The following is a 13,191-nucleotide window of genomic DNA, read 5'->3' on the forward strand; positions in this document are numbered from 1 at the left end:
TGTTACTACCTCCATAGACGGTGTTGGGGTCACTTGGTCCCCCGCCCCAGTACACCTTTGTGACATTCAGATTTAAGGCAAAGCGACACAAGGGCGTAAATATCGTGGCTTGAATCAGCAGTATGATCAGGGCTAGTGTTATATCAACAAATCATACATTTTGGTCTTTTCTGGGTTTGATTAACAAGCATGAAAAACATTTCATAACTTGAATTTGAGAAGAGCTCTTTGAATAAAGTTATTCAATCCATCTTCCAGTTTGTTTTCCTTTTTAATATATTTTTTATTTTAATAGTTGTTTTACACCACATTTGTTGTTCACTTTTGTACATGAATACATGTTGTCTGGGCCTTTTGGGTTGTGCCCCTGACAAGAATCCCATAATAGAACAAAAAAACACTAAAACTAATAAAACTAAAACATTAAATTAAAAAATAACCAAACCAGCTGTGCAAATTATCCAAAACTAGGCTTGCTAACAAAAATGTCACATTTTATAACTTAAATACCTGGTTATGTTTCAGAAACAGGTCCTGGGTTTGGTTTAAATAAGCAGAAAAATATTTGCGCCAGTAATGCTAACATATGTTTGGTCTCTACAAACCATGATTGATATAACTAATGTTAATATGCAGCTGGCATATGTTGTATAATTAAAAAGAAGTTAACATCTGGACAGCTGGTTTGAAACAGTGTTCTAAGCAGGCGCCCCATGGACAGAGGTCTGTAGTCCCATGGACAGAGGTCTGTAGTCCCATGGGCAGAGGTCTGTAGTCCCATGAGCAGAGGTCTGTAGTCCCATGAGCAGAGGTCTGTAGTCCCATGGCCAGAGGTCTGTAGTCCCATGGGCAGAGGTCTGTAGTCCCATGGGTACATTGGTCGCTGGTTTGACTCCCAATCAGCAACGATTCGGTGCATGTCATCTCCATTCTCACTTGCCAACACTCGCTGTCTCTCTTCAGATGTCCTATCTAATGACGACCAAAATGCCCAAAAAGTAATTAAAGAAAAGATGTCTATTCTGAATAAGTCAATTTTAAGTGTCTTGCCCAAGGACACGTTGTAATAAGAAATCTGTAAACCAACTGTCAAACCTTCCAACTAAGGGGAGACCCACTCTTCCACTGAGTCACAGACACGCCTCACAGCACTCTCCTACTGGAGTTATAACCTTCACTTTTGTGCTAAAATATGTAAAGGGACACTGAATGTTGAGTCCCTGTTTGGCAGTCGGGGATGGGCAGGAATCCCTCAGGTTAATCTGTCTGATAGCAACTATCCTGGCTGTCACAACCAGGCTGAGACGGCACTCGCAGGCTCAAATGACTTTGTTTTGTCCCTGTCTGAGAAAGCCCCACTGATTGGGACTGTGTGTGCGTCTGTGTGTGTGTGTCATAAAAATAGCGCCACATGGACATTGATTTGTGTTTGGTGGAACAGATCAAATTGTCCCCTCCTGCTCATACCCACTTTTCCATAGCAGAACGTGCATGTGTGTGAGGCTTAGGCGTGTGTGTGCTTGGACAACATTGCAGCCCGATTCTTGGACCAAATCCTGTCATTTTGCGCCTGTCACATTCTGTTAAGTGCAGCTCACAATCCTTCCTTAATTCTCCACATTGCCTTGTCGCCTCCAACGTCAATCCAGACGCTCATAAACAGCATCTCTCTAAATGGCATGCGATTCATTACACCCGGCTACTCGCAAAGACGGTAGAGTACCAGCACCTCTGCCTACACACAAACCGCTACAGCTTCTGGTGACCTGCTAAGAGATATGCTTAATTAGCTTTCTAATATTTTGATTTCTACTGTGCTAACTTTCAGTAAATGCTACATGGTGGACACTTTCTAAAAATATTGTTATCAGTGTATTGATATTACTTATGATCTAATTGATACAAAGTGAACCGCTTAAATCAAATGGGTACTTGATACTTGTGATACAACTTGATTGCACTGAGAATTACATACAGAAACAATGTTCACAGCTCATCTCATCACACTTTCTTTTGGTAGTATCATAATAATGTAGGCCTTTGTGGTGAAAGCTGAAATATACAACGCTTTTATGTTCAGGGTCGAGAAATTTTGCATGGTTCCACCGATCACAGGAGGAGAGATCAGTAAAGGCTCAATCTTAAAACACATATATGCCAGATGGCATTTCCATCTTTACAACATACAACACCCTATAGATCCAAAGACATAGCCCATTCTATACTGGGTTGCCAGTATAAGGTTACACACACATGTTGATTAGATATCAATCAATCATTATTTGTAAAGCGGCAATTCATACCAAGTGTTATCTCAAGACACTTCATAAAAGAGCGTATGGGATAATATTCAGGAAGGATTTCTCCTTTGTATTCCTCGTGTTCCTGTTGTCCACACTTCCTTGAGGTGGAGTTTAGAGCAGGCCGTGTATGTGTAAAGTAGTTTGACACAAGTGTCTAGGAAGGTGATAAGAAGGCAAACTCAGCAGATGACGTTTTTCAAAGGTTATTTACAGTGATAATCCCAACACGTGTTAACTTCTTAAAAACAACAAAAGTTCAATAAAAAAATCAGGTACATTAACGCATACCTAAATCAGATTAAGGACCATGTTAAAGGCAGCACGTCCTCACCTCTTCTCCCCCGCAGGAACAAATGTCTCCTGGTTTTATAGACGGCCCCATTTAAAAAATGGCCGCACCTGGGTTAAGTACAACTCACATAGGGAGTTTCACTTTTCTCTTACCGCAAAGAACTACAAATAAACCCTTACCTTTAACATCAGATCATTTCCTCAACTAAATTAACTTCAAATACTTCAATTATATTTTACCCGTAACTTCCATAAGACAGAAAACATTTCTCAGAAAACAAAACCCTTTCAGATGGTCTGCCCCAGTGATGTCAGCGATGACATCATAAACCCCATGAATACCCAGGAAGTGCTGGGCCAGCCCCTTTAACTGCATGGGACCACATGGAGAACTGGACAACAGAACAAACAAAAGTGGTGAATAACAAAAGAGCATCTCACCCACTTTGTCACAGTATGTACTGTAAGAAGATGGTGGTGGTGGTTGGGATGACACAGTCTGATGGTGGAGGCTGACTGTCTGGCGGTGGTTCGGGAAGGCCTGGGTGGTAGTAGTGCCAGATCACCCTGCTGAAGGTTGGGAGAGCTCCTACTCGAGAGCCTGGCTTCTGCTGCCGGGACAAGGCCTCCTGGATAGTGAGTGTTGTCTATTCAGGATGACAGGTATACCAGCCTTGCTATATAGAAATGTCACAACTACAGGATGAACCATTGGTATTTTATTTATTCAGTTGAGGAGCATTTAGACTTGTTACAAATGCAGAAAACAAAAAAAAAATGTAAATAACAGGAGTGTTTTAAAATGAGTTAAAATGTGAACAGGTGAAAAAAAAAAATCACACCTAGCCACTTACAGCATCCACATTGACTCCTGCAGCAGGCGGGCTGGCACTCGCGGAGCACGCCATCCAAAGCTGAGTGGCTCTCAGCAGCACTTAAAAAGAAAGAACACAATCAGGAGTGACAACCTCCTCAATCAAAGTTAATCGGTGCTCAGTTATCTCGACTTTATGTCTACTGTATCCTATAAACGTTTCTAAAAACAAGGGGATGTAAATGCAAGTCGTTGTGATTATTTGGTCTCAGTGAATTTTAGTTTTTTTGGGTTAAGAAGTTAATTTTCTAAAAATTTACTCTTTTGCTTTTGGATAAAAATCCAATCGCCCTGAATACATGGCATCGTCCGATAACATATTAGTTTATGTGCCTCACTACAGTTATAACTGAGGAATGGAAACCTGAGTGTTGGGGAGTGTGTGTGTTCACTTACGGCCCCCATTTATCCTCATAAGGAAGTGTCAGGCAGGGGTACCAGCCTCTTAATGGAAGCTAAATATCTGGCTGCTGTGACCTTTTTTTATTTACGTCCAAACAGGCACGACAGTAATTCTCTGTCAAGTGGTGGTTAATTTCTTGCTTCCTTACTCACAATGTCACTCTGTTGTTTCTGACAAATAACCACAGAGAAACAAGAAAACTCACTTGTGCAAACCACTTTTAATCCAAAGCTTGCAAAACAGGCTTTTTTGTCCCCAATATAGACCATACACACACACACACACACACACACACACACACACACACACACACAGACACACACACACACACACACACACACACACACACACACACACACACACACACACACACACCCAGTTGTTGTCTATGTTCTAGATGATGGTCTGCTTTTAAAACAGGATGCATTTCTTGAATATAGTTTTTGCAGCCTGTGGGGAACCAGGGGAGAGCATGAAGTGTTTTGGTCAAAGGAGCTTCAGCTTACTGCTGGGCGAAGGTATGAGACGAACATTTATACTGTACTTACACACTAGTGCCCCGGGCAAGGGGAAATGAAAGGGTCAAACTGGCCATGGGAGCTCCAGAATCAGTCTTGAGGGTTTCTGTGTCACCCACTGGGACACGGGACGATGATTGCTATAAAGCACTGCCATTACTGTCCTTGAAGAACGTACCAGAAGGTGTTGTAAAGTTGTAATAACAACAGGCAGCGCGGAGCAGTCACTGTAGACTAAAACTGGGTTGCATCAGACTCTTTGGAAACCATCATGAAGTTTGATCTCCCTCATGGGATGGGGCTTGTTGTAAAACAAAAACATATTCATCTTTTTCTTCCTTGAACACTTACTTAGCCGCTGAAGGAAAGAATAGCACATGATTGTAGCTTGTTTCACATTTAGTGACAGGTGTGAAGTTTTTTCAGATATGTAAAATGTCATGTTATAAGGCTTGATCAAGTTTAACAGCAGATGTCTAAAAAGCATCTTACTCATTTATTTTTACACGGTTAAAATAAGCCCCAGAAATAAATTTCAGCACATATCTGACACGGCTGATGGATAACTTGAATTGTCTAAGAGTAACAAACCATGGCAACAACAAGGCCTCATACTTGCCCCAGCATGTTCATCACTTCAAAGTGTCTCTGGGTAACACTTTCTCTGTTTGTGCCGCTAGCAGCATGTTTGTGTATTTGGTGGTGTTGCAGTATTTGGTAGCATTGTTTTATATTTGCACATCTCATCTCGTCACATTTGTTATCAAATGGTGGAGGTTTTTTGATAATTTCGTTCAAATTGAACACTATTGAGCTCTCAGGGACACCATACTTTTAAGACCAAAGTGACATAGATTGAAACTACTGAATCCAGTTGCACCATAAAAACTTATTTATTTACACATAAATTCAAAATTATGTACATTAAACTGAATCTAGAGTCTTAGTTGTCTTCAACACTGCCCAAATTACTCCAAAAAAGTTCTCTTAAAGGCTCTTAAAGTTCTTAAACTCCCTGATTGTCACTTTTAGATAGTTTACATTTGGTGTTTGGGTTAGGGTTAGGGTTAGGAAAGTCGGAGATTTTCAGTTGCAAACACATGTCTACTTGGGGCGGCTGTGGCTCAGTTGGTGGAGTTGGTCGTCTCCCAACTGGAAGGTCGGGGGTTCGATCCCCAGCTCCTGCAGCCACACATCCAATGTGTCCCTGAGTAAGACACTTAACCCCAAGTTGCTCATGCTGCTTCGTCGACGATGTATTAATGTGTATGAATGGTGTTAGTTACCTCTGATGGTCACTTTACACCGCAGCCTCTGCCATGAGCGAATCGGTATGAATGTGTAGGTGTGGCCTGCGGTGTAAAAGTGCTTGGAGTAGTCAGAAGAGTCTATTTTCTGGGTGAAACAAAGGTCAAATTTGGCCATGGGACTGAATTACAACAAGTTTGGCAGCATTGGAGCAAAACAATGAACTGAGAGATAATGTTTTGTATAGCTGAGGGGTTATCGCTCTCTTTCAGATTCACATCAATCCACTGTTACTGTTATAAAATGAACGACTATAATGATTGTTAATTTAATTGAAAAGGGTAAAAAAAGTGTTGGATGGATGAAAGGTAAAAGAAGAGCTAAAAGCAACGTTTTCAGGGAAAGGACAGTGTTGTGATTGCAGGACACACACATCTACGTTAGTGTACATTTAAGACACTTATACAACATGATAAGGGGAGGGTCCTTGATTAATAAAGTGAGAGTACCATCCACAGACGCTGTAGGACATAAACTCCTTCAGAAGGCCTGTGTGTTACGATAGTGATACATGAAGCAATGCCAGGACAGAGGATCAACTAAAAATATGTTTGTGGTATGCTCGCCTTATGATGACACACCGCTGTAAACATCAACAAATGCTTTGAGGATTTGGAGGTAATCATATCAGTGTTGTTGATAAAGATGCATGACATCTTCTGACGTTCCCTTGAGCCACATGAGGCACACAAAGTAAACACCAAGTTTCCACTGATCTTTAATCAATTTCTCCTGCAATAAGCTGCAGAAACAGGTGGAGGAGGGTGGTGCATTAAAATTCTGTTCACTTCAAAAGGGGCTTTTAATGTCTGACATCTATCCAATGAAAATGGACCTGTGTGAATTATCCCTGTATTGGACGTTCCTGCTGTCTAGTGAATACTGAATAGTTGATTTCCTAAAGTTAACCTTTGCTTGACTTCATCTAATGTCGTATAGTCCTGCCGAGGCGCTGCCCTCTGTGGGCTCATAAAACATGTTTTAAACATTATAAAATTAATGTGACACTTTATGACGTTGCATTTGTTTAACGTCTTAATATGATTTTATACCAATGATGTGCTTCTGAAGTCTACAGAAACTTCAGTTGGTCAGACATGGTCAGATACAGAATCATTTTCTTATGCTCATTATCTGATTAACTTGACTTCATCCAGCGTGTCTGCCCACCCTCATTTTAAATAATTACATTCACATCTAATTTATAATCTTTTTGTATCTATCTGTTCACAAGAAGTCTAGAACTGACTGCCAACATTAACTATGAATAAATGAATCACTTGGCAAAGGTTCAGAGTTGTGATATTTTAAATAAATTGGTGATTGGATTTTTTTCTTTCAAGTAATAGTTTGTCACCCTACGCACCTACTTTATGAGATAGTTGGATGTGTGAACACCTCCTTAAGTAAACAAAATGAATACAAATGTGTCAAAACAGAACATTTATCATGTAAAAATCATTAAATATTCTCTTACTTGTTGTGTGATAGAACATATGTTGTGTTAATGTGGTTCATTATTTACATGTCCAGATATAAATAATACACCACATTCATTTATATAATGTGTCTCCTCAGTACCTTTTAAAAACACTTGAAAGGGGAACATTTTAAACACATTGTTCCCGTCATACAGCTGTGTAACCCCAGGTTCTATTCATGATCCACGCGGAGCAGTATTGATATGATCTGCACCAGTAGAATAGGATCGTAGAATAAATGAGAGCTACAGAACATTACGAGAAGAATCCCGCTTTGAAGTGCATCTAGAAACACACTAATGAGGACTATGTTGAGTCTGAAACATACCCGTCTGTTTACAATCAGACTGGTTTTATGTGTTTTTTTATTTTCACTGGAAACAGAAGACGTCTGCCTAATAATCCCTCTAACAGATTGCTTTAAAGGTTTCCTTCCACTGAGTCCAGCAGCACCGACAACAGGATTTAATCCATGTCTCCTGCATAAATCATACACTAACCTTGAACGCTGCTCAAGCCAAACTTTCCATCTCTATTAAATCTATGAATTATAATTAACATAGCTGGCAAGTCCAGTATTACTTGCTGAGGCCATATGCTGCTCTCCCTCAGGTTCACAGCAGCTGAATCAGTTGTCGTCTCTTTTAACCAGAAAACACAATATGACAGCGTTTGGCAGGGCCTGTTTCCTCGTCTTAATGCCGCTTGTTGGTGCCAAAAGCTTATTACTTTTTGATGAAGTGAGGCAGAGCTCCAGTAGGGGGCAGTGTTGCTCTTCTGCAGGCTTCTTGGCCTCTGCTCAGGCCCGGCATTGATGAATTAGTTTATAAAATGTTGTGTAGACTTTGGTGAATTGGCTCTGGTCTGCTTTGGCTCTCCACCTCTGGTCGCAGACAGATTAACAGATGAATGGATCGCCATAGAGTATTCCAATTTATTTGGGTGGAATCAATACATATTGTCCCGTAATGGCTTCAGAAGACAGGCAAGTACCTATCCGCCTTGATTTCAAACTCCAATCTCCCAGACCTTAAACACTAACTGTGGATCATCTTAAGAAAGAAAATAATTGTATTCATTTCAATAATAATAAAAAAAGGGGTCATTGTTCAGCAAAGTAGTCCCTAAGACTAATCAAAGCTTCTTCATTGTCTGTAATAATCTATAAATGTTCACTTAATTGTGAAAAATCATATATTGTCTTGAAAATATTCATAACTGAGGTGATGGAAAACCTCTGAAGCTTTGCTGGGCTGCTATTGCTTGTTAAGTATATTGTTAATTTCAATGAAAATTAGTTTCCTTTCATTTCAATTTTGTAAGGTCAACTAACTTTGAATAGCTCAGAGAGAGTTTACCATTATCATTAAATGTGTCCTGATTGGGACTGGCCTCGAATGAGCAGTTTGTGTGCTTGAAATAGAAGAGGAAATTGTGGGTGCAAGCCTTTAGGGAGCACGATAAGGAGAATCCTCTCTCTCCTTTTTTAAAATGAATTAATTGTGTTTTCAGCTAAAGAAATTAATTTAATACCTAAATATCGCTTATTGAAAAAGACAAAGGAGTTAAACACTTGTGTAATCAGCTGTGAAAGAACAGCACTTAATTTGTCCTGAATGAAATACTAAATGAAACATCAGTAATTAGCAAGAACAATAGGAGTGGTTGTTTGAAGGATACAGTGAAGGGTAAAGGCATATGCTTTTGATCAAAGCTCGGGAGTTCAAACGCTACATTTTACTGCTCCATCAATAATGGATAACAAGTGGAATCATTCCCATCCACGTACAGGCATGCAGGTGTCAGGAAGACGAGCCACCATGTGTGTTTATAAGGCTGTGTAGATGTTAATCAGCCTGTGAGTCAAGTGGTTTGATTCAAGTCGACTTGTTAGGGCTGCATTTCTTCATGATTGTATTTGATATTTGCAGAAGTTGTTTTAGAAATGTATTTCTTTCCTTTCCTGTCAGAAAAGAAGAAGAAATGAAGATGTTTAGATGCTGTGGGTAACATGGACTGCTGAGCTTATCCTTTCTCTCTAAGGAGAAAAAAATATTATGACAGACACTGTTTTCCTTCTTCCCCGACAACATGTTGTGCATTTTCATACATAAAAATCCTTCTCGAGTGTAACAGCACGACTAGAGATTCAACAGATCTGTATAAATCTTGTTCCTCAGCTGGATTGTTGAATAATTGCTGAAGCTCCGTTTGTATTAGCGGCACAGAGTGCCCTCTTAAACCTAGGCCCTGACTTTTTAGACAACCTCTTAAGACAGTCACGCCATGAAGGTCATCGATTATTCATCACTCTGCACCCTGACCAAGCAACAAAAAAAAAAAAATGTCCCTGAGAAAGACTGCCAACCTATATTTAATACTGACCTCATGCGGGTCTAATCACACCCATTCTCTTCGAAACCATAGAAAATGGTAATTAATTTTTCATACTTTGAATTATAATCCTAATTTGGAAATGCAAGATCAAAAGAAATTATTTCAATAGCTGGCTAGAGGAAGAAATCCTTAGTGGCCGAGGACAAGAGGCTGTGGTGTTCAAGATGTCCCCAGTGGCTGCGTCACAGCAGAATGCAAAGACGGATTTACTGCTGTTTTCTTTTTTTTTTGCTGAATCACATTAATAAAGCATGCACATATTAAACCATGGCGACATTCATAAGAGGAATGAGTCAGGCTTACTTTTTATTTCTATTTATTATCAGAATGACTTGCTTTTGAGAAAACAAGTCTCTCATATTCTGCATTCCCCGGCTGCTCCCTGCACACCCCATTAGGTTGTACAGTACGTGTTTGACAAGGAGCTAAATAAGCAGTGCACACATTCAGTACATTGCAATAGGAGCAATTTCATTTGGTCGGGATCAGTTCTGCAGGCTGGATGAGAGGTCGCAGAGGTTGTGAATCACAGAGGAATCCTAATCAGGCCTTGTTGCAACTCTAATTAATTACAGCCCAGAGGGCAAGAGATCATGCAGACCTACAAGCTAGCACACATCCAAACACTGAAGAATACACACACACACACGCAAGCATGCACGTACACACACACATACATACACACAACTTGGAAGAAATATATCCTTACTCTGGTGCACATATCAATCCTTCTTGTTAAATGCTCTCCAAGAGTTGGCTGATGAGCGGTAACTTAATCTCATGTAATCTCATATTCTTCTACTTACCCTCGGCCTGTTGCCCCAGTTAGAAATGTCAAAGTTTAGACGCGGCAATCTCCAAACACATGCATGGGCTTGTTACATCATGCTGTTTTTCTGTGATGGAAACAACAATACAGAGGACGTTTAAGAGTCACAGTTTCTTATCGATTCAGATATCACTGTCAGTGTGATTTTCTAATATCACGAGTGTGTCCAGAGAGAAACATATCAAAGTTGTAGAACTGACACTAATGCTTGAAATCTCTCCCTGTTATGACTTCCAGGGAAATATCTCAACATGTCACATCAATTTCCAAGAAAAATACACAGAAAATAGAGTCTGCCAACATTTTAAGAAAAGACTAACTAGCTTGGCTGTTTCCAAAGGCACTTTAACGTTAGCTGACCAGCACCTCTAATGCTCACTAACATGTTGTCTTCAGTTTTTTAGATTTGTTCCAGAGCTTTTAACTTGGCTACAGAGCAAATTGTGCAATAACTGGGATAGGGTTATGTGCTGGAATCTCTTTGTACAGTGTATAGACATGTTGATTAATACACGATAAAAGATATACAGTGTTAATCAGTTGATAGATGGCCAACTAGTCGGCTTTTAATTCGGGCAGAGCAGGCAAGTTGTTCCTCTCTGTATCCAGTCCTTATGCTATGCTAAGCTAACTGTTTGGGGCTAGATTCTGGTGATTATATTTTCAAACCTCTAAATCGGGAAACTAATTTTACCACAAACCCACATGTACCAATACACAGATCAGTGACCCCAAGATAGCAAGTAAAGGCGCCCTCCTGAGCGCCCTGTTTAAGTTGGTTGTTAGTTTTACTCACTGAAGTAGATCCTTACAGTGCTACCTCCAGCCTGTACCAACCATTTGTGTTTGCTCGTTTTATTAAGGCTTTCTATGATGGAATTTCCACCCAGGCTGACTGAAAATGGACACTTGTAATGTGTGCAGAGCGCAGCATATCCATTGCCTGGTACTTTTAGAAGGAAGCTGTAACTCTCCTGAAGCTCTTTGGAAAACACTGACTTCCTTTTCAGCATGACAGACAGCCTACCTGCAGTTATGCAGCAGGTCCTGTTAGCATGACAAGCTAGGCTAGCTAAGTAACAGCAGCAACCCCAGGACTGATTGACAAATCAGTGTTGAAAGCATGGTGTATTGTTTTGGTTGGTTAAACTCGGGACAGGGTTTGTAAAAAACAATGGACATATTTTTTAGTTTTATAGATATTTGTGGGGACTTGGGACACGACGCTTGAACATGGGACGTTCCTGTTCAATGCTGGACGTATGGTCACATGCAAAGACATATTTACTGCAGAGATTTGGAAGCTAAAATATAGAAATCACCAAAAGTCTATATGGAAGCCTATTAGCCTACCTCCTTATATATTGAAATGTTGTCGTAACAGTGGGGTTGATTGTTGATGAGAAAATAGAGCTTTTCAGGACTGTAACAGTCTTTTCAAATGTTGAATACTGTACTTGTGTTTGTGGCAGCAGAATTAAAAGGCCAGCGTGTAGCAGCTCTGATTAACAGTGAGAGGCCAGCCGGAGTCTTTCGGGGCAGCTCTGTGTGCAAACAGCGAGAAAAGCAAGGGCAAGCCGAAGCAGGAGGAGATCACAGGGTGTATGAGAATGTGTGTGAAGGAGTGCGTGAGCGTGCATAATGACTTTTTTTTTGGTGTAAATTAGACACTGATAAGCAAAAGTCTGCTGACTCAAATTTCTGTAAGACACGTCCAGACCATCATTTGCTGTAAAATCGTGATCTTTGACAGGCCTCAGATCAAAATAGGCAGATCCAAAAAAATGAAAGTGATGAATCACTGACTAACAAAAAGGATGGCCAGTATGAATATGTTAACCTTGACTTTAACATTTTTTGCTAATGTGCTGAGTAGGGGGAAAACACTGACTTAACTTCGATAATGCCAAGTTCTCAAACTCATACTGATGCAGAGTACATATTTTCCTAATCGATTTGGGAGCAAATCCTCCACTGAAGGCAAACAGGACTTTGGTATTCATGGGGGCATGTGTGCCTCTCACTATGTTAATAATGCCGTCTTCTGAAAGGATCAGGCTATAATGAGGATTCACGAATTCAAATCACAGTCTGCTACATATGTCAATGCCATCAATATAGCCGAGCTCAGGCTGTGCAGATTCCTCTCCGTTTTCTGACACGGGTTGACTTCTTGACCCCTCCCACCCCAACAAGGAAGCGGTGGGGAAGTTATCTCTACTCCCATCAGATAATGACAAGATGATGGCTGGCCTCTGGCCCCCGGCTTCATGGTTTACAGGAGAGCTGTTGGCAAGCAAAGGGCATTAAAGGGAAAAAATAGAGAGGAAAATGGAGAGGTCTAAGCACTATGCTATTTACTACTTGTCAACATCAGTATCAGCGTATGTGATGCAAGCGCAGTCGGATGGAATTCTGTTTTACTTCCACTTTACGAAAAACAGGTTTGCAATCTCTATATTTTTTACGTGTATTCCAGTTTCTGTGTCGGTTTTTTCACAGCGTTTCCTCAAAATGAGACTCCATCTTAGCTTTAACTATGGTTAATAAATCTTTAATAGGATGGGTACATGAGAGTCAATCTAATTTAGCCGCGTGCTCCCGCTCTCTGTGTATTGAACAGTTAAGTGTTTATGTAAATGAGAGCTGGTCTAGCAACTCTCCCTCTGGTCTGGTCTCAAAGGATGTTGTTTAAGAAGGAACTGTTTATGCATCAACTCAATCGTTGAGTAGATTGTGATTGTTTTGAATTTACAATGTTAGCATGTTGGCCAAATGAGCACCTTG

Source organism: Labrus bergylta, chromosome 9 (genome assembly GCF_963930695.1).
Source record: "Labrus bergylta chromosome 9, fLabBer1.1, whole genome shotgun sequence".
Lineage (NCBI taxonomy): Eukaryota > Metazoa > Chordata > Actinopteri > Labriformes > Labridae > Labrus > Labrus bergylta.